This window comes from Odontesthes bonariensis, chromosome 4 (assembly GCF_027942865.1).
Source record: "Odontesthes bonariensis isolate fOdoBon6 chromosome 4, fOdoBon6.hap1, whole genome shotgun sequence".
NCBI classification, from domain to species: Eukaryota; Metazoa; Chordata; class Actinopteri; order Atheriniformes; family Atherinopsidae; genus Odontesthes; species Odontesthes bonariensis.
In genome coordinates, this window is record NC_134509.1 from 17570616 (window position 1) to 17597268 (window position 26653).

Sequence of the window (26653 nt, forward strand, 5' to 3'; positions counted from 1 at the left end):
TGTGAATCATAAGCGGGCCGTCGTCCTGTCTGGGAGCTCTGGAGGGCTGGAGGCTGAGGGCCACAGGAGACACTGCTGGGAGGTCTTCAGGTGGGATGGGGTCTCTAGGCTTCGGCACCAAACGCGGAACCTCTAAAGGAGGTTCAGAAGGGCCGGCCACCGCGCTGCGCTTCCTCTTCCGTGAGAGGTTTGCACTTGTGGAGCGCTTGCGTTTTTGAATACTTTAGCCACCTGGATAAGGTCAATAACACAGAAGAGACATTCAGACTGAAGGAACCCACTTAACAACATACTTTTACATTCTTACAAAGCAAAATGTACAACAGTTGCACTGTGACCACATGAAAAAACTCATCATTACATCAGGTTTTCACAGATCAAACCTTATTTTGTTCTACACTTGGATGTAGGAAGATAAATTATTAAAATGTTGGGTTGGGGTTTGTAATTAATTCAGTTAAGTCGTGCAGCAGACCTGTACACTTGCACAGTGGAACGTGTACAAAAACATTTACTATTTTGTCTGTTCACCATACTTTCCTCTACTATTAGTGATTTTATGCATAAATACAACCAGTTTCATTATTTTTACTTGATAAACTCCAATAAATACATTGATCTAGGTTCATTCAATAAGTAACTTAGAACTTTTGTCACTTTTTAACCCTTTATAACCTACCATAGAACTAATCCATCAGAGCACATATTTACATGCTTTTTTTTGTGGGCATTTTAATTTGCGACATCAATACAACCTCATGTCCCATATTTTAATAATATGTATGCAATAATTCCATACTAACTCAATACATTTCTAAAAAGTCCAATAAACCACAAAACAATTGAAATAGTCATATCTCATATATCTCTGAATACAGAGATGTCATGGATCCAGGCCTCAGAATTGGAAATATTTAGCCTAATAGCAAAATTGCCTAAGTCATATTTGAATGTTTTTGGGGTTACTTACCAAAAAAAGCGTTAAAGATGCCCGAGTCAAAGAGATGACTAAGGCAGATAGTGATTTTGGACTCTAAAATGTGTTCTGATTGGCTGAGGACATAGGCAATAAGGCAGTGTGATGCAGTAGTGGGAGGAGAGTAGAATTAGGCAAATATCACAATTTGGCCAAAAAATGACTTTGGTAATTATGCTATTAAGCTAATGAAATCCTTCCAAACCTCAGAGAAATTATTTTGTAACTTCATTCATAACTTCATTTTTGAGGCACACTCATTTCAATCAACTGTAACAAAAACTAAGATGAAATGCACGCTGTGCACAATTTGCAAAACAACCACATGTATGTATATCAAAAAAGACTGTGTCCCAGGAAGTTATATACAGAAAGGCACAAAGTCGAACTTTACTTTTCAGTGGCACCAGTGGAGTTGTGACAGTTCCTGTCCACAGTAACACACAGCGGCACTCCACACACCTCACGCATGAAGGGAGTGCACTTCCCACATAGCCTGCACTTCCTCTGTCCCTGTGTGGCTCTTTTCTAGCTAGATGCCCCCTGAACAATAGCAACAGTGACGTGCTAATAGCACTCTGAGATTGGTTGGGAGTGCAACCCGCAGAGCTCAGCTCTCAACTGCTACTGGAAAGGCCTGGTGTGTCGTCGACCGCTGCTCCAGTCTGCCACACTGCTCCTGATGGAGTTAAATGGTTGTTTCTTACAGCAGTGTCAATCAAATGAGGCAGCACTGTCACATACCACTTCCTGCTCTTTCTCCACGAGGAACAGTAGCCAATCAGCTGGTCTGACAGGTCAACTCCTGCCATGAAGTGGTTGTAGTCCTTCACAGCAGATGGCACTGGCAGCTCCACTGCTGTGTACTTTCCACCAACCTTCTGCACTCCTTTTACGGTGTCCCCTGAGGAGGCAGAGTGCAGAGTGGAGCATCCACTTGATGAAAATGAGAGCTCCCTCACTGATCCACCCCATTGTCTTTGTTTTTTTTTATCATGACGGTTAACTCTTTTTTTTTTTACTCTCAGTGCTCATGTTTAGCCTTTGCATTTAGCTGCATTATTTTCAAATGGATTTCAGGATCAGTTAAAAGAAAGTGGCCTACAACAGGACATCAGTTGGTGTGACTTTGATTGGCGCGCACATGTGGGCTGCATCTCCAGTCGTCCCAGAACACCTTTCATGCATGTAGATTTTCAACTTTTCACTTTATGGTCGTATTTTTTAGCACAAATTCAACCTTGAGTCATAAAGCTGCATATTGAGGATTCTTTAATTTCAGCTGAATCTAAAGAGCGTTTCCTCTTGTGGGAGCAAATATCTGTTTCTTTTTGTTTTGCTTTTTCAGTTTAAAATCTCAAGGTATTTGCAAAAGAGACATTAATGAACCATCTTATAGGGTGTGCAAAATGTTCAGGGCTGTTTTAAAACGCATCAGTCAGCTGTTTGTGCAGTTAGGTTATTTATTTAATGAGTTGCTTAATTGTTTTTAATTTCCTTGACATGCACAACACATCTGTGTGTAACTGCAGAGTTTGATGCATTTCACCTTCAGACTTTTCATAAGCCTGTAAATGTCTTTCAGTTTTGTTCGTGGACCAGGGGCGGCGCCAGAGATTTTTTACTGCCGGTGCTACGGGGAGCACGGCTTTTTACCGAGGGTGCTACCCCTCCCAACCCCCCCACGACCATGAAAAGCGCTATATACAATCGATTGTATTATCGTTATTGTTTTACTGTTGTTTTTATTATCATTATTATTTATTACTATTAGGCTATTATTATTATTAGCCTACCTCCAATGCAAGACAGCCTACTATAAACACATTCACTCATTCTTTGCATTTAAAATGCGTATAGGCTAAACTCAATACTTCACATGTTTCCATACACTGCACGAGCTTTTTTTAAAAAAACGTCAAATGTTTTAAAGTGATGGTTCGGAGTAGATTCACCCTAGGGTCATTTGAACCGTGACATCCAGTCAAGTAGCCCACCCAAAGTTTTTCCGATATTGGCTGAACATCAGGTGAGTTACTGAGTTATCCAGAATAGCTTGCTAGGTTGATCTACAACTGTAGACAACAAAGCAAGGCTGCTCAATTTTTCCACTGATAAAATAAATTCACAACTCTACAACATAAAAATTCATAAAAATTCATGTAGAATATAGCATATACTTTGTTGTCTACAGTAGTAGATCAACCCTCATCTTACTTTGAAGCTCCCAGATCAAGGAAGTGACGTTGACGCAGCTTTAGCAGCAGAGAAGCTATTAGGCTTGTGTTGATAATAATAAACTCCTGGACTATGTACAAACTTCCAAATGCATCGTTTTGTGAGTACAGACCATATTTGTACTACTGTAGAAGTTTGGTGTCATGGCATGTGATTTTAGTGTGGTACAGTAACATTACTTAAACCATAATTAATGTAGGCAAGGCTATAACGTATCTAGTGCCATTCCATTTTGTAGGCTTATGTAAAGTTGACTGATGTGCAGATATTGCAAATACCCAATGACATCAGTCATAGATATCCAGTGTGTCATTAATGTTTATGACACTCTCATGTAGACACCAAAGTGTTCAGTGTTATTTTAGCTTGTTATAACTATATTGTTTGCAGGTGTTACAGGTTACAGTTGCCCATGTAATATTAGTGAAACATTGCTTTGCTGAAATGGATTGGTAGGTAACCGGAGAAATACGAAATTAATATTCCTGCCTCGGTCATTTTCGGTCATTTTCAACCCTCCGCTACATCAAACACAGACTGAGGAGTTGCCTTTCTGCCAGCAAACTGGAAGCCTTTATGTTGATGGCCACTGAGAAAGATGTTCTTGTGTCCCTTGATACTGACACAGTGATTGACAGAGTGGCAGAGAAGAGCGATTTAATGAAAAAACTGCTTTTGTAATGTGAGGAGATTTATTTAAATGAATACATTTGTGTTAGGATTTAATTGCATTTTTCACAGAAAGTGATGAGATTACTTGTGTGATCGTATAAATATTCATGGTGGGCCGCCATGGCCAAAAATGCCCGGGCCATTTTTTGGTCCCAGTCCAGCCCTGGTGGAAGTGTTTGTGAATTTCTGAGCGCACGATATCGTATGAACGTGTTTACGTGCACGCGTGTGCTACAAATACTGAACTGTAACATTTATATTTACAGCTCCTTTCAGAAAAAAGAGGAAACACAGAATGTTCCACGTTTCTTCATCTCAGCTCAGATATTAATCTGAACTTTAAACATCACAGAGTGCGCAAAAGGCAATGAGCGTGACTTTAGTAAGAATACACTCTCTGCTATGTTACAAACACAAGCATGCTTCTCACTGTAAAGAAAAAAAAAACAGTAAAAAAAACGGTAAAAGCCCTGGCAGCAAAGTTTCCAAATGGATACCGTAAATCTACAGTAAATAACTGGATCACAGAACACATACAATTACTGTAAAAATACATTTTACAGTCAAAATTACTTATAATACAGTATATTATAGTTGATGAATGCCATCATACTGTAAAATAACATACATATCATGTCAAAAAACATTCAAATAAGATAACTTTCAGATTAATCTCTGTAATTTCACAGTATACATTATTTATTTTAGGAAACAGCCCAGTCCATCTAAGTAATTTCATGTTAAAACACCATTTTTTCCATGTACAATAACAAAGTTGTAACATATAAAAACAAACTAGGTTAATAAATGTCTGCTAATTTACAGTATTAATCTGTCATTTTAGATAATTAGTATATTGAAAAACAACCATTAGACAGTGGAAAAACAAGCTAAATACATTACAAATACATCAAAAACAACTACATTTAAGTTTCACTTTGTGCTCTGTTTTTTATCAAAATACACAATAATTGGATCTGTTATAAGTGAGCAAACAGCTTTTTGTGTCTCCTCTACTCATTTTTGTACTGATGAAAGTCATTATATTTTTGTACATTTACCCGGTTACCGTGTTTTGTTTTGTTTTGTTTTTACTTTTGCCTTCCTTTGAACTTGTTTCATCTGGGCGTTATGTTGTTTTTCCCTAAAAAAAAAATGCTTTGTGTTGTTCAAAATGAAGTCCCCTATATTTATGCATTATGTATACTGTTTGTGTGGAACCAAATACGTATTATTTCTAAGGTAAGGCAAATTTAAGTGTTTTAACTCAGAGGTGATGGTGCATGCTGCATGTCTGGTACTCCGTCCTTCTCATCTGTGTGTGTGTGTGCACATCTGCTCCCAGACACCGGACCATTGATCGGCCCCATCTGAAACGATGAAAAGCATCCCACACCGAGCCGTACAGATGAAGCCGTCTCCGCGTGTGAAGCTCCTCAGACACACAGAGAAGAAGATCTGCTCACCTACACCTGCAGAAATAACAGTCGAGACGAGACGCAGATAATTGGGACTGAAAGACAACCAGTGGGACAGTGTTGTTCTTTAAAGACATCATTCGTAAATGATGTATTTAAAACAAAATGTTTGCATTTACATTTTACATGCTGCTTTAGTGCTGGAATCAATAAAAATGATCAGTTTTTACACTTACCCTCTCCTCTGCTAAATGAAACACCAAACAATAACTTTGCCTCAGAGAACGAGCATCTTCTGATGCAACACTCTTAAAAGCAGACCCTACAAAGCTTTCTGCAGTCTGTGTCAGACACATAAGGAATATTTTACTCATCTGAATTCTAAATGATCAGCTATAACATTTGATTTAGTCTTTCTTTGACTAATAGCCTCATTCCACAGATATGACAGAACAAACATGGGAGGGAGTTTACAGCAGATATCATCCTGTTGGTAGAATGCCTTTAAACCCTTTAAAGCTGTGATTGCTCTTCCCTGTTTTGTAATGACAGGAAATGGGTTTTAAAGTCAGTTTTCTAACTGCTTAAATGTGGCAATGAAAGGAAAGCTGATATGCATGACAGCATAAAATGCTGATTTTTTTTACAATTATAATTTCAATAACATAAAACAAAAACTAAGCAATAGATACATTAAATTATTGTAAATAATAAGTAGCACGAAGTAATTCTGATATTGAAGACTGAACCACAAAAGATTCAAATGAAAAACATCTAACAGAAATTTATTTTATCAGCTGCTGCAAAGTTTTGCTGGAGGATGAATAGACAAACACAAAGAACAGCTGACGGGCTGATGGAGATGCCATCAGTTCTTTAAATCCTCTTTAAAGCCACAATCCTTGGGGCCATGAATTTGTGTACCAGTATCTATGATAGTCCATTATGTAGTTATCGAGACAAGTCATTCAAAATCACAAGAAACAACTTGATGGTAAATGAAAAGTCCAGGATCAACAAAGTACATTGTTTTAATTCTCTTGGAGCATATATTTACACAAACACACATTCAGCTAATCATGGACAGATTCCGGTTCCTAAAGACACGTTTGCAAGAAGGCAAAGCACATTTGAGGAATATTTGGCTTGATGTCTTGGGAGGTGTCATAATTCAGACTCCATCTAAAGTCTGCAGAGCTGAAATATGAAGCAACGTGAATGGTTCTGCCTAAAGTACAGTAATGCTCCAGGTGAGGCTCGAACTCACAACCTCGGCATTGCTCTAACGTACTGTCTTATAAGTACCGCGCGCTGACCGATTGCGCCACTGGAGCTTTTCTTGAAGCTGTAATATACAAGTTAAGTGTGACATTTCTTTGGATGCATGATTAAGTTTCTGCTGTATATGAGAAAACACACGAAGCTTGCTCCCATTTCCCTCTGAAATTACACAGCTAACACCGACAACATTTCAAAGTCATCTTTAAACTCTTCCCTGCCATTGCTTTCCCCCACTTGTTTAAGGGATCTGTCATGGTCTGTGTTTTTCATTCTGTATTTTATCGTTCTGATTTCTATCACATGGGAATTATTCACTGAGTCTGGTCCATTTTTTTTGGAGCACAAGTTTCTTGTGTTTTCTTTGAATTAATCCTGTTTAGTTTCTTGGTTTTCCAGCCTGAGCAGCATCTTTAGTTTATATCAATGAAGACTCTGTTTCTTTAGCCTGTAAGTCTTGTAGTTGGGCCCCATTTCCTCCTTGCACCAGCTTTGAATCATGACAAGAATAAAATAAGTACATAAAATGACACAGACAAGTATAGCTTATCAACTCAAAACCCTTTAATCTTCAGAATATATAAAAAAAAGGCAAAAACTACACAAATTTCATTCAGTCAAATAAACTTTATCATCCTGCTTCTACTCATAATTAGAAATCATAAAAAACAACAACATCAGAAATCGAATTAGAAAATCAGACAACAACAGTGTTCACCTTCTGTTAGTCAAGTGGGATCTGTTTAGTTCTGAGTAAAGGGCAGATTGTACGTTGTGTTAATTCTCTTGGAGCATATATCAGAATCAGAATCAGATCAGAATCAGAATCGCTTTTTATTGCCAGGTATGTGGACACACACGAGGAATTTGACTCCGGTTACACCTCACTCTCTTTAGTGCAACAATTACAAAAAAATAGACAAAAAAATAGACATAGAACAAGATCAAATCAGAAGTGCAAATTGGTGCATGGTGCAAGGATGAAACACTGAAGTTCGGTTTTAGCTGTTTAACACAGAGACAGCCTGAGGGAAGAAACTGTTCCTGTGTCTTGTTGTTTTGGCGTACAGAGTTCTGTAGCGCCTTGCAGAAGGGAGGAGTTTAAACAGTTTGTGTCCAGGGTGTGATGGGTCTGCAGAGATGTAACCTGCCCGTTTCCTGACTCTGGACAGGTACAGATCCTGGATGGAGGGCAGGCTGACACCAATAATCTTCTCTGCAGACCTTATTGTCCGTTGCAGTCTGTTTTTTTCCTGTTTGGTGGTTGATCCGAACCAAACGGTGATGGATGAACAGAGAACAGACTGAACAATGGCGGTGTAAAACTGGATCAGCAGCTCCTTAGGTAGGTTGAGCTTCCTGAGCTGCCGCAGGAAGTACAACCTCTGCTGGGCCTTTTTGATGGTAGTGACTGTGTTGGTCTTCCACTTCAGGTCCTGAGAGATTGTGGGGCCCAGAAACCTGAAGGATTCCACAGCAGACACTGCGTTGTTGGTGATGGTGATGGGTGGCAGAGTGGGGGGGCTTCTCCTAAAGTCCACTGTCATCTCCACTGTTTTTAGCGTGTTCAGCTCCAGATTGTTCTGACCACACCAGCAGACCAGCCGTTCAACCTCCCGTCTGTATGCAGACTCATCACCGTCCCGGATGAGGCCGATGACTGTTGTGTCATCTGCAAACTTCAGGAGTTTAACAGACGGGTCTCTTGAGGTGCAGTCGTTGGTGTAAAGGGAGAAGAGCAGTGGGGAGAGTACACACCCCTGGGGGGCACCTGTGCTGATGGTCCGGGTGCTGGATGTGATGCTCCTCAGCCTCACCTGCTGCTTCCTGTCAGTCAGGAAGTTTGTAATCCACTGACAGGTGGAGGAGGGCACAGTGAGCTGGGTGAGTTTGTTGCGGAGGATGGCTGGGACGATGGTGTTGAACGCCGAACTGAAGTCGACAAACAGGATCCTGGCGTACGTCCCTGCAGAGTCGAGGTGTTGCAGGATGTAGTGCAGTCCCATGTTAACGGCATCATCCGCTGACCTGTTCGCTCGGTAGGCGAACTGCAGGGGGTCCAGCAGGGGGTCTGTAATGTCCTTCAGGTACCCCAACACCAGTCTCTCGAAGGACTTCATGACTACAGATGTGAGGACAACAGGCCTGTAGTCGTTCAGTCCTGTGATGGTGGGTTTCTTGGGGACCGGGATTATTGTGGAGAGTTTGAAGCATGAGGGGACTTCGCACAGCTCCAGGGATCTGTTGAAGATCCGGGTGAAGATGGGGGCCAGTTGGTCAGCGCAGACCTTCAGGCAGGAAGGTGACACACCGTCTGGGCCGGGTGCCTTCCTGATCTTTTGTCTGTGAAAGACTGACAGAACATCCTCTTCACAGATCGTGAGTGCTGGTGGGGGGTCAGAGGGGAGAGGTGGCAGAGTGGCAGGTGATGTCAATGGGGGGGGGGAGGTGGAGAGGTGTGAATGTGTCAAACCTGCAGTAGAACACATTCAGCTCGTCAGCCAGTTGATGATTCGCTGCAGTGTTTGGGGATGGTCTCCTGTAGTTGGTGATGGACTGCAGGCCTCTCCACACTGACGCTGGATCGTTGGCTGAAAGGCTGTTTTTAATCTTTTCAGAGTAGCTCCTCTTGGCTGCTTTCACCTCCATTGTCAGCGTGTTTCTGGCCTGGTTGTACAGGACTCTGTCCCCACTTCTGTAGGCCTCCTCCTTGGCCTGACGAAGTTGCCTGAGTTTTGCAGTGAACCAGGGTTTGTTGTTGCTGTATGTGCGGAAGGTTTTGGTGGGCACACACATGTCCTCACAAAAACTGATGTAAGATGTCACGGTATCAGTCAGTTCATGCAGGTCTGAGGCTGCAGTCTCAAAAACACTCCAATCAGTGCAGTCAAAGCAGGCTTGTAATTCCACTTTGGCGTTGTTGGTCCATCTCCTCACCGTCTTGACCACAGGCTTAGCAGATTTCAGCTTCTGCCTGTAGGTCGGGATAAGATGAACCATGCAGTGGTCAGAGAGTCCCAGGGCTGCACGGGGGACAGAGTTATATGAGTTCTTAAAAACAGTGTAACAGTGGTCCAGAGTGTTTGTGTCCCTGGTGGGACACTTAATATGCTGTTTATATTTTGGCAGTTCGTGGCTGAGGTTTGCTCTGTTAAAGTCCCCCAAAACAATGAGCAGAGAGTCCGGGTGTTTTTTCTCCACGTTATTAATCTGGTCGGCCAGGTGTTGTAACGCCTCAGTAACACAGGCCTGAGGAGGGATGTAGACTCCGACCAGAACAAACGAGGAAAACTCCCGCGGCGAATAGAACGGTTTACAGTTGATGAAGAGTGTTTCTAGTTGAGGACTGCATGATTTGTTTAGGACCGTGACATCAGTACACCAACCTTCGTTAATGTAAAAGCAGATTCCGCCTCCCCTCGTTTTCCCCGTAAGCTCCGTTATCCGGTCCGCTCGGTGCAGGTGAAATCCAGGCAGGTAGAGAGCAGTGTCCGGGATGTGCTCACCGAGCCAGGTTTCGGTGAAGCACAAGGCAGCAGATCTGTTGAAGTCCGTGTTGGTTGTATTGAGGAGCTGCAGTTCGTCCACCTTGTTCGCCAGAGAGCGGACGTTGGCCAGTTGAATAGACGGGAGCGCAGTGCGAAACCCCCGCTGCCGCAATCTGACAAGTGCGCCGGCTCGCTTCCCCCGATGTGTCCGGCGTCTCCAGCGGAGACCACAGAGAGCTGCTGCTCCTCCAATGAGTAGTTCTGTTAAGTTTTCCGGATCGATGAGAACCGAAGAAAAAACTTTGCTGGTGGTTATACCAATGTTTAGGAGTTCTTCTCTGGAGTAAGTGACCAGAGAAGGAGCACAGAAAACACGACAAATGCACAAAAACGTAAAAAACACGAGAGAGCGAAGTACCGAGGCAGCCATCCGCTAACCCTAACCCTAACCCTAACCCTAACCATATATTTACACAAACACACATTCAGTCCCTCCTCGACAGCTTCTGGTTGCTAAAGACACGTTTGCAAGAAGGCAAAGCACATTTCAGGAATATTTGGCTTGATGTCTTAGGAGCTGTCATAATTCAGACTCCATCTAGAGTCTGCAGAGCTGAAATATGAAGCAACGTGAATGGTTCTGCCTAACTAATGTTACTGTGTCCCGTCAATTTCGCCAAAGTAGGCCCACATTGGCCAATCACGTTTCCCCTTTGGGCTTACTTTTGACCAATCACCGTCCCTCCCTCTCTCCATCCATCCATCCATCCATTTTCCTGCTATCATAAAACAGGGCTTCGCTCATAATTCACACATAATCATCGCATATTAGGCGATATTTTTAACTTTTTATATTTTGCATTTTATACTAAGTGCAGCTACACCGTTTTCTATTTATTTATCGTAGAAAAGCTTGCAAGTTTACTTTCAATAACAGAATAAAACACGACTTACCGTAGCGCGAAATAGATGGAAAGATGAGAACCATAGACATAATATACGTATATTATGTCTATAATGTGACACAAGACTGGAGTCTTAGTAAGTGAACCTGCTGAGTTTTGGAAATAACTCTAAAATAATGTTAACTCCTTGGCAGGAATAAAGATCTCTGCAGCTCTCTCATCCAGAGGATCTAGAACCATGCTTGTGTTTGTAACATAGCAGAGAGTGTATTCTTACTAAAGTCACGCTCATTGCCTTTTGTTCAGATTAATATCTGAGCTGAGACGTAGAAACGTTACACAACATGATGCATAGCTGCTCTTTTATGACATGGAGGAGATCTTAGATTTTTTTTCAAATGAACTTGATTAAACAGGACATAAAGGAAGTTGAAGCCCGTTGTTTTATAAGTTTGTCTATATCTGTAAGTGTTTCTCAACTTTAAGCTTTACCAACCATCCGTGAGGTGGAACTGTACTGAAATACAGAGAAGTTAAAGTTACATTTTTATACATTTTAAATCCCCAGATTCTTTTAATTCTGAAAAGTAACATTTGTTACAGTATATCATCTGTCCTCATAATTACTTTCATAAAAGCCAAAAAAAGACCAGACTTTATCATGTTGATATTTCAATTTCAACCTGCAGGTTAACAATGTGAGTGACTTAAAGTGTGGAAACAAGTCCACAGAAGTTTTTATTTTCATAATACGTCAATATATATCAACTATTTGCAAGTAGGGCCCACAGGCAGTGTCCTTGCTGTATGACCAGGTAAGACATCTGATTCTCACATGTAGATGGAAAATTTAATGTTGCATTTTGCCCAGTATTAATCAGACATGTTTGTTTATGTTCCAGACAGGATTGTGAATGCTTCTGTGCACAGTCCACTGTGTGGTTGTACAGGTCACGACTTAACTGAATATATTCCAACACCAAAGACAATCGCTTTTCTTCTTGCATCCAAACGCATAACAAAATAGATGTTTGATCTGTAAAATCTGATGAAATGGACAGAATCCATGAGAGTTGTTTGATCTGGCAAAGGGGCCACAGTGAAACTTTTCTACATTTTGCTGAGGAGGAATGTAAAAGCATGTTGTTCAGAAAGTGGGTTCTACTGACCTTCTCCAGGTGACTTAAGTACAAGCAAGCAGTGCAAACCTTTCTCAGAAGAGGAAGCGTACTGAGATGGCGTGTCCTTCTCATCCTCCTTTGGTATGTGCTGAGCCTGGTCCACAGGCCTTCAGCCACCATCCCACCTGAAGATCTCCCAGCAGTGTCATCTGTGGCCTGCAGCCTTCCAGGTCTCCGCTACAGGACGACGGCCCTCTCAAGATTCACAACCACTCGGTGGAGGAGTGTGTTGAAGAGGCCAGGGTACAGTGGGCTCAACAAAGCATCACCACAGATTGGTAAATTGAGGTTTGGGTGCAATTTATTAATTGATCAGAGGTTTTGTGTTCTTTGCAGGGATCATATTGTACCACCAGATGGCGCCACATAGCTAAAAGCTGTCTGAACTGAGTGTCATTCCTTACGTCATCCCATACGTCATGTAAGACCCAAGAGAGACACAACACAGCAGTTTCCACATGTGGAACATTCTGTGTTTTCTCCTTTTTCTGTAACTGAAGAGATGGTAAATAGTTATAGTTCAGTATTTGTAGCCTACGCTCGTGCATGTAAACACGTTCATACACATATAATATCGTGCGCTCACAAACAGGCTTTGATGGCCAGATGGGCGCTGAGTCTCGGCTGCCAGGGCAGCAGTCAGGCTCTTTCCATGCGTACAATATGAGGCTGTAGCTGTCCATCCGAGCTTGTCATAAATATGTTAAAGCCTGGTAAAGATTAATTTTTATGTCTGATCTTTTACAATGTTATGGCACGTTGATGATCAGGGAAAAAAAAGTGCGCACTTCCCTTTTCAAATGAATCTTGCAGAGTCAGATCATTTGTAGCCATTACAGTAAAACCTTCTGCTTCTCAATCACCACTTATCAGATCTATTTTAACCAGACCCAATTAAGTTCTTTGGGTGGGCAGGCTCTCGTGCTTTATTTTTAGACTCACACAGATTATGTCACCAGTTCAGATGACACGTCTGCAAAAGTTGGTGTCGTAAATAAATTAAAAAAATAATTAATTACTAATGTGCACTGTGATGTACTTAAGGTCATATCACAGGGGAGAAGTTCATATTCTTCCCAGTAAAATCAAACTTACACAGCTTATGACCATCAAGGCTTTTGATGATTTTATACTTTTAAGACCATCAGTCACTCAGCAGTCCCTTCTCAAACAATCAGGCTATATTTAAAAAATGATATATTCACTCTTTTAATAGCATTATTGTTAAGAAAAAAAAAGAAAAGAAAGGAGAGTCCCAGTGCTACTTCTTTCACCCACCGTGACTTTAGTAAGAATACACTCTCTGCTATGTTACAAACACAAGCATGCTTCTAGATCCTCTGGATGAGAGAGCTGCAGAGATCTTTATTCCTGCCAAGGAGTTAACATTATTTTAGAGTTATTTCCAAAACTCAGCAGGTTCACTTACTAAGACTCCAGTCTTGTGTCACGCTGATCTCAGTTTTTTCCCTTTAAACCCTACAAGCAGGTCCCACTAGTGAAGTCGACAAGTGATGTGTTGGACCGTGATGATTTGGTTTCGTTTCCTTGCCATGGAAAAGTGAGAACAGCTGTTGTGATGGAGGCTAATAATGCACGGCAGTGACAGCGGGCACTGCTGTAGCCTCAGGTGATTGTTTCGAATTAACACGGAAAAGACGCACTCAGGGATCAGAAGGACATGAGAGCACCGAGAACAAGACGCAACCACTGCGTTAATTTCGCCAAAGTAAGCCCACGTTAGCCAATCACGTTTCCCTGAAGCTTACTTTTGACCAATCACCGCCCTCCTCTCTGGCTTACTTTGTGGCATTCCGTTGTCCGGCAGTTCTCATTATAGACATCATACACGTAGCCTATATTATGTCTATGGTTCTCATCTTTCCATCTATTTCGCGCTACGGTAAGTCGTGTTTTATTCTGTTATTGAAAGTAAACTTGCAAGCTTTTCTACGATAAATAAATAGAAAACGGTGTAGCTGCACTTAGTATAAAATGCAAAATATAAAAAGTTAAAAATATCGCCTAATATGCGATGATTATGTGTGAATTATGAGCGAAGCCCTGTTTTATGATAGCAGGAAAATGGATGGATGGATGGATGGAGAGAGGGAGGGACGGTGATTGGTCAAAAGTAAGCCCAAAGGGGAAACGTGATTGGCCAATGTGGGCCTACTTTGGCGAAATTGACGGGACACAGTAACATTAGTTAGGCAGAACCATTCACGTTGCTTCATATTTCAGCTCTGCAGACTTTAGATGGAGTCTGAATTATGACAGCTCCTAAGACATCAAGCCAAATATTCCTGAAATGTGCTTTGCCTTCTTGCAAACGTGTCTTTAGCAACCAGAAGCTGTCGAGGAGGGACTGAATGTGTGTTTGTGTAAATATATGCTCCAAGAGAATTAACACAACGTACAATCTGCCCTTTACTCAGAACTAAACAGATCCCACTTGACTAACAGAAGGTGAACACTGTTGTTGTCTGATTTTCTAATTCGATTTCTGATGTTGTTGTTTTTTATGATTTCTAATTATGAGTAGAAGCAGGATGATAAAGTTTATTTGACTGAATGAAATTTGTGTAGTTTTTGCCTTTTTTTATATATATTCTGAAGATTAAAGGGTTTTGAGTTGATATGCTATACTTGTCTGTGTCATTTTATGTACTTATTTTATTCTTGTCATGATTCAAAGCTGGTGCAAGGAGGAAATGGGGCCCAACTACAAGACTTACAGGCTAAAGAAACAGAGTCTTCATTGATATAAACTAAAGATGCTGCTCAGGCTGGAAAACCAAGAAACTAAACAGGATTAATTCAAAGAAAACACAAGAAACTTGTGCTCCAAAAAAATGGACCAGACTCAGTGAATAATTCCCATGTGATAGAAATCAGAACGATAAAATACAGAATGAAAAACACAGACCATGACAGATCCCTTAAACAAGTGGGGGAAAGCAATGGCAGGGAAGAGTTTAAAGATGACTTTGAAATGTTGTCGGTGTTAGCTGTGTAATTTCAGAGGGAAATGGGAGCAAGCTTCGTGTGTTTTCTCATATGCAGCAGAAACTTAATCATGCATCCAAAGAAATGTCACACTTAACTTGTTTATTACATCTGAAATACAAGCTCCAGTGGCGCAATCGGTCAGAGCGCGGTACTTATAAGACAGTACGTTGTAGAGCAATGCCGAGGTTGTGAGTTCGAGCCTCACCTGGAGCATTACTGTACTTTAGGCAGAACCATTCACATTGCTTTATATTTCAGCTCTGCAGACTTTAGATGGAGTCTGAATTATGACACCTCCCAAGACATCAAGCCAAATATTCCTCAAATGTGCTTTGCCTTCTTGCAAACGTGTCTTTGGCAACCGGAATCTGTCCATGATTGGCTGAATGTGTGTTTGTGTAAATATATGCTCCAAGAGAATTAAAACAATGTACTTTGTTGATCCTGGACTTTTCATTTACCATCAAGTTGTTTCTTGTGATTTTGAATGACTTGTCTCGATAACTACATAATGGACTATCATAGATACTGGTACACAAATTCATGGCCCCAAGGATTGTGGCTTTAAAGAGGATTTAAAGAACTGATGGCATCTCCATCAGCCCGTCAGCTGTTCTTTGTGTTTGTCTATTCATCCTCCAGCAAAACTTTGCAGCAGCTGATAAAATAAATTTCTGTTAGATGTTTTTCATTTGAATCTTTTGTGGTTCAGTCTTCAATATCAGAATTACTTCGTGCTACTTATTATTTACAATAATTTAATGTATCTATTGCTTAGTTTTTGTTTTATGTTATTGAAATTATAATTGTAAAAAAAATCAGCATTTTATGCTGTCATGCATATCAGCTTTCCTTTCATTGCCACATTTAAGCAGTTAGAAAACTGACTTTAAAACCCATTTCCTGTCATTGCAAAACAGGGAAGAGCAATCACAGCTTTAAAGGGTTTTAAAGGCATTCTACCAACAGGATGATATCTGCTGTAAACTCCCTCCCATGTTTGTTCTGTCATATCTGTGGAATGAGGCTATTAGTCAAAGAAAGACTAAATCAAATGTTATAGTTGATCATTTAGAATTCAGATGAGTAAAATATTCCTTATGTGTCTGACACAGACTGCAGAAAGCTTTGTCGGGTCTGCTTTTAAGAGTGTTGCATCAGAAGATGCTCGTTCTCTGAGGCAAAGTTATTGTTTGGTGTTTCATTTAGCAGAGGAGAGGGTAAGTGTAAAAACTGATCATTTTTATTGATTCCAGCACTAAAGCAGCATGTAAAATGTAAATGCAAACATTTTGTTTTAAATACATCATTTACGAATGATGTCTTTAAAGAACAACACTGTCCCACTGGTTGTCTTTCAGTCCCAATTATCTGCGTCTCGTCTCGACTGTTATTTCTGCAGGTGTAGGTGAGCAGATCTTCTTCTCTGTGTGTCTGAGGAGCTTCACACATGGAGACGGCTTCATCTGTACGGCTCGGTGTGGGATGCTTTTCATCGTTTCAGATGGGGCCGATCAATGGTCCGGTGTCTGGGAGCAGATGTGCACACACACACACAGATGAGAAGGACGGAGTACCAGACATGCAGCATGCACCATCACCTCTGAGTTAAAACACTTAAATTTGCCTTACCTTAGAAATAAAACGTATTTGGTTCCACACAAACAGTATACATAATGCATAAATATAGGGGACTTCATTTTGAACAACACAAAGCATTTTTTTTTTAGGGAAAAACAACATAACGCCCAGATGAAACAAGTTCAAAGGAAGGCAAAAGTAAAAACAAAACAAAACAAAACACGGTAACCGGGTAAATGTACAAAAATATAATGACTTTCATCAGTACAAAAATGAGTAGAGGAGACACAAAAAGCTGTTTGCTCACTTATAACAGATCCAATTATTGTGTATTTTGATAAAAAACAGAGCACAAAGTGAAACTTAAATGTAGTTGTTTTTGATGTATTTGTAATGTATTTAGCTTGTTTTTCCACTGTCTAATGGTTGTTTTTCAATATACTAATTATCTAAAATGACAGATTAATACTGTAAATTTGCAGACATTTATTAACCTAGTTTGTTTTTATATGTTACAACTTTGTTACTGTACATGGAAAAAATGGTATTTTAACATGAAATTACTGTAGATGGACTGGGCTGTTTCCTAAAATAAATAATGTATACTGTGATATTACAGAGATTAATCTGAAAGTTATCTTATTTGAATGTTTTTTGACATGATATGTTATTTTACAGTATGATGGCATTCATCAACTATAATATACTGTATTATAAGTAATTTTGACTGTAAAATGTACTCTGTATTTTTACAGTAATTGTAAGTGTTCTGTGATCCAGTTATTTACTGTAGATTTACGGTATCCGTTTAGAAACTTTGCTGCCAGGGCTTTTCCTGTTTTTTTTACAGTTTTTTTTTTTTTTTACAGTGAGAAGCAGGCTTGTGTTTGTAACATAGCAGAGGGTGTATTCTTACTAAAGTCACGCTCATTGCCTTTTGCGCACTCTGTGATGTTTAAAGTTCAGATTAATATCTGAGCTGAGATGAAGAAACGTGGAACATTCTGTGTTTCCTCTTTTTTCTGAAAGGAGCTGTAAATATAAATGTTACAGTTCAGTATTTGTAGCACCCCAGATAGCATGCGGATGTGGGCCACTTGAGGCAACGATCCGGCACTGTAGGCATTCTTCTGGCCCGGACAAAACAGATGTGAGCCTAAAGTGGCCCATGTAGTAAATGCTACATTTGGGCCAAATATTACAAAACGGATACGGCCCAGCTTTGGCTGATATATGGCAAGTTAGCAACGACTAATCCGGGTGTGAGCCTAAAGTGGCCCACAATTGAAGAAACATACTTGGCCCACCTTTGTTGAAACATATTTGGGCCAGTTTTGGCAGAAATCCGGCAAGTGAGCATCAAGTAATCCGGATGTGAGCCTAAAGTGGCCCACATATAAAGAAACACACTTGGCCCACCTATGTTGAAACATATTTGGGCCAGTTTTGGCCAAAACATGGCAAATAAGAAAAGAGTAATCCGGATGTGAGCCTAAAGTGGTCCACATATAAACTTGGCCCACCTTTGTTGAAACTATGGGTAAAAGTGGGTTTACTGTGAGCTGGGCAAACCCACTCTTATTCCACAAAAAAACTGCAAGTTTTACCTGAAGAGAAGTTAGACTGTTTTTTTTTTTCACTACCACGCCCCCTCGGTGTGATTTGTTCCAAATTTGCGGGGGAGTTTGGAACACGACCGTTAACATTTGAATCGGTCAACGCCACTCTGATTGGCTGAGGCAGCACTTCATCGTGACCCAGCTACCTTGCAGAAGAAACTGGCCGCATTCAGCCTGCTGGGGTCCACAGAAAAGTTGAAGGTAAGTTCGGCTCAGCTTATTTAATTTTATGTGTGAGATGTGTTAGCTTTGTTTCTCTTAAACTATACAAAGCTGCTGTGTCTATAAGTGGCATTGTACCTCTTCAGATAGGGTTAGCTGAAATTGGCTATAGTTGAAATGTAATTACTTTTCAAAACGACCAAGTGCTGTAAGCTATGCTACGACCAAAATTACAGCCACGAGTGAGGTTGATGCCATTTTTCAAAAAGAAACACTGCTTGTTCTATGGTCATTAGTATGAGTCTGAAGTTGTTCCCAGACCGCTGGGACTGCAGGGTTTGCTTTCTTTTGTTTTTGCGACCGAGGACTTTCGTTGTGTTAGCTTAGCATGCTATGTTATTGATGCACATGTACGGGAACTTTTTTTCTGTTCGGTTATGATTAAGCAATATCGAAACCTTATCAAAAAACAATCCAATTGAACTGTAACTGTACAGAGATGTTGAGGACTGTTCTAAAGTAAGGGGTGTATGGTTTGTACATCTGTGGGTAACAAAACTCCTCATGCACAGCTAAAATGAAGCTCAGTTGGGACACCTCGGGTGAAAAATAAAGAAACCACAGTACACTGATTTCATTTACTGAAATTGATTATTTAGTCTAAACATTTTCTCTAAAACTGTGGTACTAATGCTGCCTTTTTTTCTCTTTTTTTTTTCCCCCTGAGATTACTGCTTTGAGTGTCATCGGTGGGGTTCACATTAAAGATGCGGTCTGGAGAATCATGAGATACTGCTGGCCAAGCAGCTCAACTGGCGGGGCGTAAATGGAAAAACGGCTTTCCACAGCCTCCAAATATAAGATGTCATTACTGGTAAGTGTTAATTGTGTTATATTTCATTGTGATGCGTTTTATGAATGGGTTAGGGTTTTCCTTTTCTTTCATGATTCTGAGTAGTTGCTAGGGGTGCTGAAAGTAATCATAATCGCTTTATCAATATGTGGATGATTATGCATCAGTGTGGTAGCAGACAATATTCTATTCTGTTGCAATATAATGGCATTGATTGTTGATTAATCAATCAGTTTATCAAGTGAAGGGCAGTTTTCCTCCAATTTTAGTAATGGGCTGGTCATGCAGGGTCTCCGCGGATCCTTAAAAAGTATTAAAAAGTCTTAAATAAAAAATACTTTTTTTAAGGTCTTAAAATGTCTTAAATTTCGCCGATTTTCGAAGAGTGGCATTAAATTTCATCTGGGCGAAATGAAAGAAAGATATGTCTGGAGAGACGATTTTCTATCGCTCTGTGCACAATATGGCGACCGCTGACGTTTTGTGTGTGCGCCAGTACTTCCGGGGAAAACTTCCGGTGATTTGATAGCTAGCGCGTCAGGTTAGGGCCAGTGGCCGTAAACAAAGGTTAACTTATAGCCGAGAAGAAAGATGATAATATAACATAGCTAAAAAGACTAGCTTTCTTCTGTAGCCTAATGTTTACCGATTTAGCAAGCCTAGCAGCCTAGTTGCTAATGCTAGCCGCAGTAACGTTACCAAACATACCTGACGTCAAGGTGTTGGCTGAGCAGGGGCAAGATTATGGAGGTGCAGAGTTAACGTCATAATGGGTGAGTGCAGGTTTCATTCACTTGTTTTCATTCTTTCACAGGATTGATTCACTTCATTGGTTTATCCGATTGCTGGCCGCCGAGCCATTATGTGTCTGGGTTTGTGTAGGTTACTGATCATGGTTGTTAGCAATCGATAGTCAGGTTGTATGATGTGTGTGAGAGTGTGTATTTTTTCTATGGGTAGGCTACGTGCCATTGACTGTATGAGCGGTCTGTGCTCGTTTTTATTTATTTGATTATATTGGAGATACTTTATTAATCCCGAAGGAAATTTGATTTTGTCGTGTGGTTTATGCTGCAAAGTCACTGATCATATATGGACAGCTGACTATTGCATAAACCAGTCTGTGCTTCACGTGAGTTGTCCAAAGTTCTGGTTTAAGTTAACTTGGTTAGTAAAATCGTTTGTTTGCTAGTTGTAAAAACACAGTAGACATAACTCGAAAATTAGGTTAAATTATGGATTTATTTTGCTCAGAGCCTCAGACAAACAGACAGACAAATGGCAGCGAAAACACGCTCCTTCGCAGAGGTGTGACAATTGGGCACGATTGTCCTGTAGTGTGTGGTGTTCCCTTGTGCGTTCAAATCTTATGCGATCATGTTGACACACTGATTCAGTATCACTGAAGCACACATTTCACACTGGACTTTTTTTCAACACCGAACAGCCTAGAGTGTAGTTTTTATATATATTTTTGCCGTGGTAATGGTCTTAATTTTTATTCTTAGAGGTCTTAAAAAGGTCTTAAAAGTCTTTAAATTTGTTGATTAAAAAATGTGCAGATACCCTGTCATGGGCATGGCTAAACTGTTTTCAAACTACATTCATCATTGCTGCCCAGCTATGGGCAGGATATAGCATGCCATGCATTTCTCACCATTGTGTGTAATCTGTCTAAAACTTTACTGTTTTCTCATTTTTTAGGAACGGTCAGAAACAACCAACTAACGGCCACTGCCACTGACCAGGAGGTGGAGGCCTACATAAAAAGGTGGCTTCATCTCGCCGGAGACCGGGATGGTGGGAGGAGAGAAGGCGTTCCTCACAGCACGCACGTAAGTTGGCTACGATACCTATTTTGCAATATGTGATGCTGTTCGACAACAGAAATCAAGATGAAGCTGCCAGCATGTGTGCGGGGTGTATGCAGCTTCTGAGTTTAATTTCAATATCTTCCAAAATATCAAAAGCAAAAAATCACCTTTAACATAAACATGAGTTATTACTGTAACTTAAATGTTGAGGTTAAATGTGAAGTTTGTTTGAGTGTTTGAAGCTGCTTTACTCCAGTTCACATTGCCTGTTACCCAACTTTCATTGTCTGAACAGAATGAGGTTGAGCAAGCAGATATTGGGTTTAGCTTCAGATTAATTGTAATTAAAAACAGACTAGGTTTTGAAGTTTTCTAAGGCATGAACACAATATTATAATAACTTAATATCATTTCACACAGCCTTTTTTGTTTATCCTGATGAGGTTTTGTGTTTTGCAATTCACTGCCACCTTATACTGAATATACTTTACTGAATCAACTAAATTTGTTCTTTTGTGTATTTCTTAAAGGGACGGAAGACGGATTTGGATTTTTGTAGGTCGCCAACTCTTTTTCCTTTTTTTTCGCCATTATGTTTTAAAATAAAATAAAAAAATCACACCCACTTCTCGTGTTTGGTCATTTCTTCAGTTTCCTCATCATTGACGCCAAGATGAGTCCCACTGCATGCCATCATTCAAACGGTATCTGGGGTTACCATAATGGCATGTAGCCACAAATTGAGACCATTCTGTGTTTTCATATTTGACATACTATTTTATCATGGTTGTGACTCCCCAAGTGTGCAGGTTAGTCAAGGTCATAGTGTGTAAACCAGTTCTGACCTGAATTAAAGTGTACAGTGGCCCACATCCGGTTGAGTGCTGGTTTATTTTGGCTGACATCTGGCGTCGTGATGGCTTGGTTGTGGCCCACTTCTGGCAAACGTGAGCGGACCGCCCAAGTGCCATCATTCCATGCTGTATGTGGGCCGGATGAACATGTCAGGTGTGGGCCGGATACGGGCCAAAAGAGTTTTGTACAGTGGCCCACATCCGGTTGAGTGCTGGTTCATTTGGGCTGATTTTGGCTGACATCTGGCATTGTGATGGCTTGGTTGTGGCCCACTTCTGGCAAACGTGAGCGGACCGCCCAAGTGCCATCATTCCATACCGTATGTGGGCCGGATGAACATGTCAGGTGTGGGCCGGATACGGGCCAAAAGAGTTTTGCTATCTGGGACACGCGTGCACGTAAACACGTTCATACGATATCGTGCGCTCAGAAATTCACAAACACTTCCACCAGGGCTGGACTGGGACCAAAAAATGGCCCGGGCATTTTTGGTCATGGCGGCCCACCATGAATATTTATACGATCACACAAGTAATCTGATCACTTTCTGTGAAAAATGCAATTAAATCCTAACACAAATGTATTCATTTAAATAAATCTCCTCACCTTACAAATCAGTTTTTTCATTAAATCGCTCTTCTCTGCCACTCTGTCAACCACTGTAAAACATTACAATACATGCCCAGTAATATTGTTTTAATGTTTTAAATACTTGAACACAGTTTTTCTAGAGAAGATAATTGTTTTGTATATGGGATTATCGTCCATCGACTCTTTTGGGCTTTCACATGCGCGAGCGTACAACTAACCGGTGAGTTACATGCTGTTTATAAAGTTGTTTGGTAACGTCCCCATGCCAGTAATGTGAGAACCATGCATTTGGTTTTGATGGTAAGGTTTGTGACTTTATTGTTGGATGGTTTATAAAGTGGTGTGACGTTTCTGCTGTGTGCAAGTTGTTGTTTTACGTGGAAGGGTTAGCAGTTGCCCCTTAGCCACAACGTATTAGCCTCGCATGACATGCTGTGCGAACAGCGCGATCTCCACACAGGGAGCGCAGATTTGCACCTCTCTGTGTCCTACTATCAGTATTTGACAACCTCTAGCAATGGAAATGCGCTTCAAATGCCCCGGAGTTCCCCTTTAATATAGTTTTAAAGTTACAATAATGTATAGAAAAACAAGTATTTACAAAATAATAATGAACAAATGTATATACAGTAATGTGCAGATGGATAGTGCATGTATAAATATTGAATAATTAAGTTGAACATGAGTGCAGTGCAGGTATTTATAAACACAGATGAATACTTATTCACTCATTAAGTCTGGTGTGAACTGCTGGACAGTCTGACGGCCTTTGGCTGGAAGGATTTCCTGTAGCGATCCTTGTGACAGCAGAGCTGAATGAGCCTCCTGGAGAAGGAACTCCGTTGTCTGTCCGGTACGTGATGGGAGAGGATGTTCAGGATTACCCACGATGGATAACAGTTTGGATAACAGAGTCTTCCTCTCCATCACGGCCTCAGATGTCTCCAGATTGTATCCAGTGATGAAGCCAGCCTTCCTGGTCAGTTTATCTGGTCTGTTTGCATCGCTGGCTCCATTGCTGCTCTTCCAGCAGACAACAGGTAAGAAAAATACACTGCCCACCACGGACTGATAGAAAATCTCCAGCATCTTGCTGCACACATTATAGGATTTGAGCCTTCTTTAGAAAGTAGAGTCTGCTCATCCCTTTTCGGTACACAGCCTTTCCTGTTGGTCATAGAAACTGTGTCCTGTCTGTCAGGTAGTCAGTAATCCAGGAGATGCATCAACTGAATCTTCTCACTTTATCATTTGTTTATCTTCTGGAATCTAGGATGGGTTGGGCAGACTGGGACCTGCGGCTGGGTGGAGTCCTGGGTTCCCTCTCCTCGGTCAGTACACCTGTTGTTCATCAATCTCATCGCCGGCCTGCACCCAATCTCCACCAGATTATCTGCCATAGTAGAGCGGCTCTTTCATGGCTCTCCTGCGTTTCTTGAAGCTCACACTTCTAACATCTCTGTCCCTATGCTTCTCGGTGTCCTCCATCTGGCCGAAGAGCAGCCTACTTGCCCAGATCACTTACCCGCTTCCCTCAAGATGCTCCGCTCCTGTGGAAAACCTCCCGTTGGAACTCAAACCAGTACCCCCCTTCCAAGTTTCCTCTTCCCAGTTCCTAAGTAAGCAAATTCTTCTGTAAAATTTAACACCCTGTTCATCTCTCTCTGGAAACTCTGTTTCAATCCATACCTGGACTAACTTCCCTCTCCTCTCTCCCAGAGCAATCTCCCCTTATGACTGGGCCTTTTCCCCTGAGATTCAAGACCGGGGCACATTGCTTCATACATATACATATAAATGTGTTTTCAGGTAGACTTGATATAACATCCCATCACAGAGGTGATATGTGAAAAACATCACGTGGCATCATTATGTCCACATCCGTGAAAACAACCAATGCACAAACTTGGATGTCCAGCATTCCATGGTTGCTATGGTTCCTCCTCAGGTGCATCTTTTAGGTCGTATCATCATTTAAACACAAACACAATTCTATCATTCAAGGACAGTGTTTTCTCAGACATCCCTCATCGATTTCTGTTGATTTCAATCACTTTGACTGACAATTTGCTGCATCTTCTAAAGAGCCAAAGACTCCCAGAAACTTCCTGTGACTCAAAGAAACTTCCAACATGGAAAATGTAAGAAATTTGATTTTTAGAAATTTGATAGTCTGTAGGCTACTATTTTTCTTTGCTTTGCAAAACAAATGGTGAAGAAATAATCCAAATTTTAGTTAAATTTGGGGATTTCTACTATTTCTATACTATTTCAGTCATTTTTACCGTCATGATATTGACTGTTAGACCTCAACTGTACCAGAACTTTTAACACCTGTTTATGAAACTGAGCATTGGTTTATAGTTATCCTAAGTTTATTTTTTTTCCTTTTGAAACACTTCCTTTAAGTACTTCAAATCATCTGTCCTCGTAACTACTTTCATAAAATGTTCAAAAGGTCAGGGATTACAGAAATTCAAAGGGAAACTCAGAAACTCAGAAAAACTCAAACCTGACCTGAACGAGAAGTTTTCCTACATATTTATAGTATGAAAAGAATATTTTTAAGAGAGTTTAGAGGATTTTATTTTTGTATATTGTATTATTTTATTGAGATTTATTGTTTTGATGTCTATTGTGTTGAATGAATCAAAATGAATGCATTTATTATTGGAGTTTATGGAGAAAATAGTGAAACAGGTACTATTTTGAGCAAGGAAGCACTGATAGTTGAGATCGATGAAGTCTAGCAACTGTTCTTTACCAAACTATTCAGGGACAAAGCAACTCCGTGGGTTGATAAGACTTCTTAAAAACATCACAGATTTTCTTTAGGAAATTATAAAGATTTGTAGGACTGTGCGAAATTCTCATTTCTTACATTTACAATCCATTTAAACCCATTCTCTGACATGCTGTTTCAGTGTGACGTACCAGCCGACCACCAGGTCATCCGCAGATCCAGGAGGATCACAACCACGGCCCACAGGCAGTGTCCGTGCTGCAGGGACGATCAGGTAAGACATCTGATTCTCACATACAGATAAAAAATTTGATGTTACATTGTGCCCGACAAGTATACAGGTGTGCTTAACTAAATTAGTTCCAAATCCCAACCCAACATTTTTAATCACTTATCTTCCTACATCCAAGTGTAGAACAAAATAAGGTTTGATCTGTAAAAACCTGATGTAATGATGAATTGCATTCTTACAAAGCAAAATGTGCAAAAGGTTAAGTGGGTTCCTCCAGTCTGAACTCTTCTGTGTTGTTGACCTTCTGCAGGTGGTTAAAGCACCCCAAAAACGCAAGCGCTCCAAAAGTGCAAACCTCTCACAGAAGAGGAAGCGCAGCGCGGTGGCTGGCCCTTCTGAACCTCCTTTAGAGGTTCTGAGTTTGGTGCCAAAGCCTAGAGACCCCATCCCACCTGAAGACCTCCCAGCAGTGTCTCCTGTGGCCCTCAGCCTCCAGCCCTCCAGAGCTCCCAGACAGGACGACGGCCCGCTTATGATTCACAACCACACAGTGGAGGAGTACCAAAAAATCTACCACGAGGTGGTTGATGACATGCTGAGGTGTGTTTCTATCAAATGATGTGACTTTTTCAGATGAATCATCATCACATTTAAAGCGTACTAAAAGATTTAAATTCATTATTTTTTACAATGTCATTTCTGTTTCTTGTAGGTTCAAAAATGGCCGTGTCCGTCCCTACAGCCTGAACCTGGGACTTCAGATTAAGCAGAAGCTCTGGGAGAGGCTGAATCGTCCATCACTGACGACCACAATCTCTGAAGACGGGCTTCAGACTGTGCACGTCTCCGATGGGGCTGGAGAGTATCCTCCGCTTCACAACGTGGATGTTTCTCATGAGCCTAGGCCGAGAAATCCACCCACAAACAATTGATATTTACTAAATCTAAATAATATTTAATAATCTATTTAAGATTTTAAATATGAGTTAGATGGTTAAATGTTTTGACATCTGTACATAGTTATATAGCTTTAAG

The 26653-nt window shown here is 40.8% G+C and overlaps 1 long non-coding RNA gene and 2 other non-coding genes across 3 annotated transcripts; 2 read left to right on the top strand and 1 right to left on the bottom strand.

Moving 5' to 3' along the window:
• Window positions 1–6546: 6546 nt before the first annotated feature.
• On the bottom strand, window positions 6547–6638 carry trnai-uau (transfer RNA isoleucine (anticodon UAU)). The gene is given in 2 exon segments: window positions 6547–6582; window positions 6601–6638. It is a non-coding gene; the product is annotated as a tRNA-Ile (tRNA).
• An 8649-nt stretch (window positions 6639–15287) lies between these two features.
• On the top strand, window positions 15288–15381 carry trnai-uau (transfer RNA isoleucine (anticodon UAU)). Its single transcript has 2 exons — window positions 15288–15325; window positions 15346–15381. It is a non-coding gene; the product is annotated as a tRNA-Ile (tRNA).
• A 3878-nt stretch (window positions 15382–19259) lies between these two features.
• On the top strand, window positions 19260–21817 carry LOC142379323 (uncharacterized). The gene is made up of 3 exons (XR_012769673.1): window positions 19260–19404; window positions 21088–21218; window positions 21728–21817. It is a non-coding gene; the product is annotated as an uncharacterized LOC142379323 (long non-coding RNA).
• The last annotated feature ends 4836 nt before the right edge of the window (window positions 21818–26653 follow it).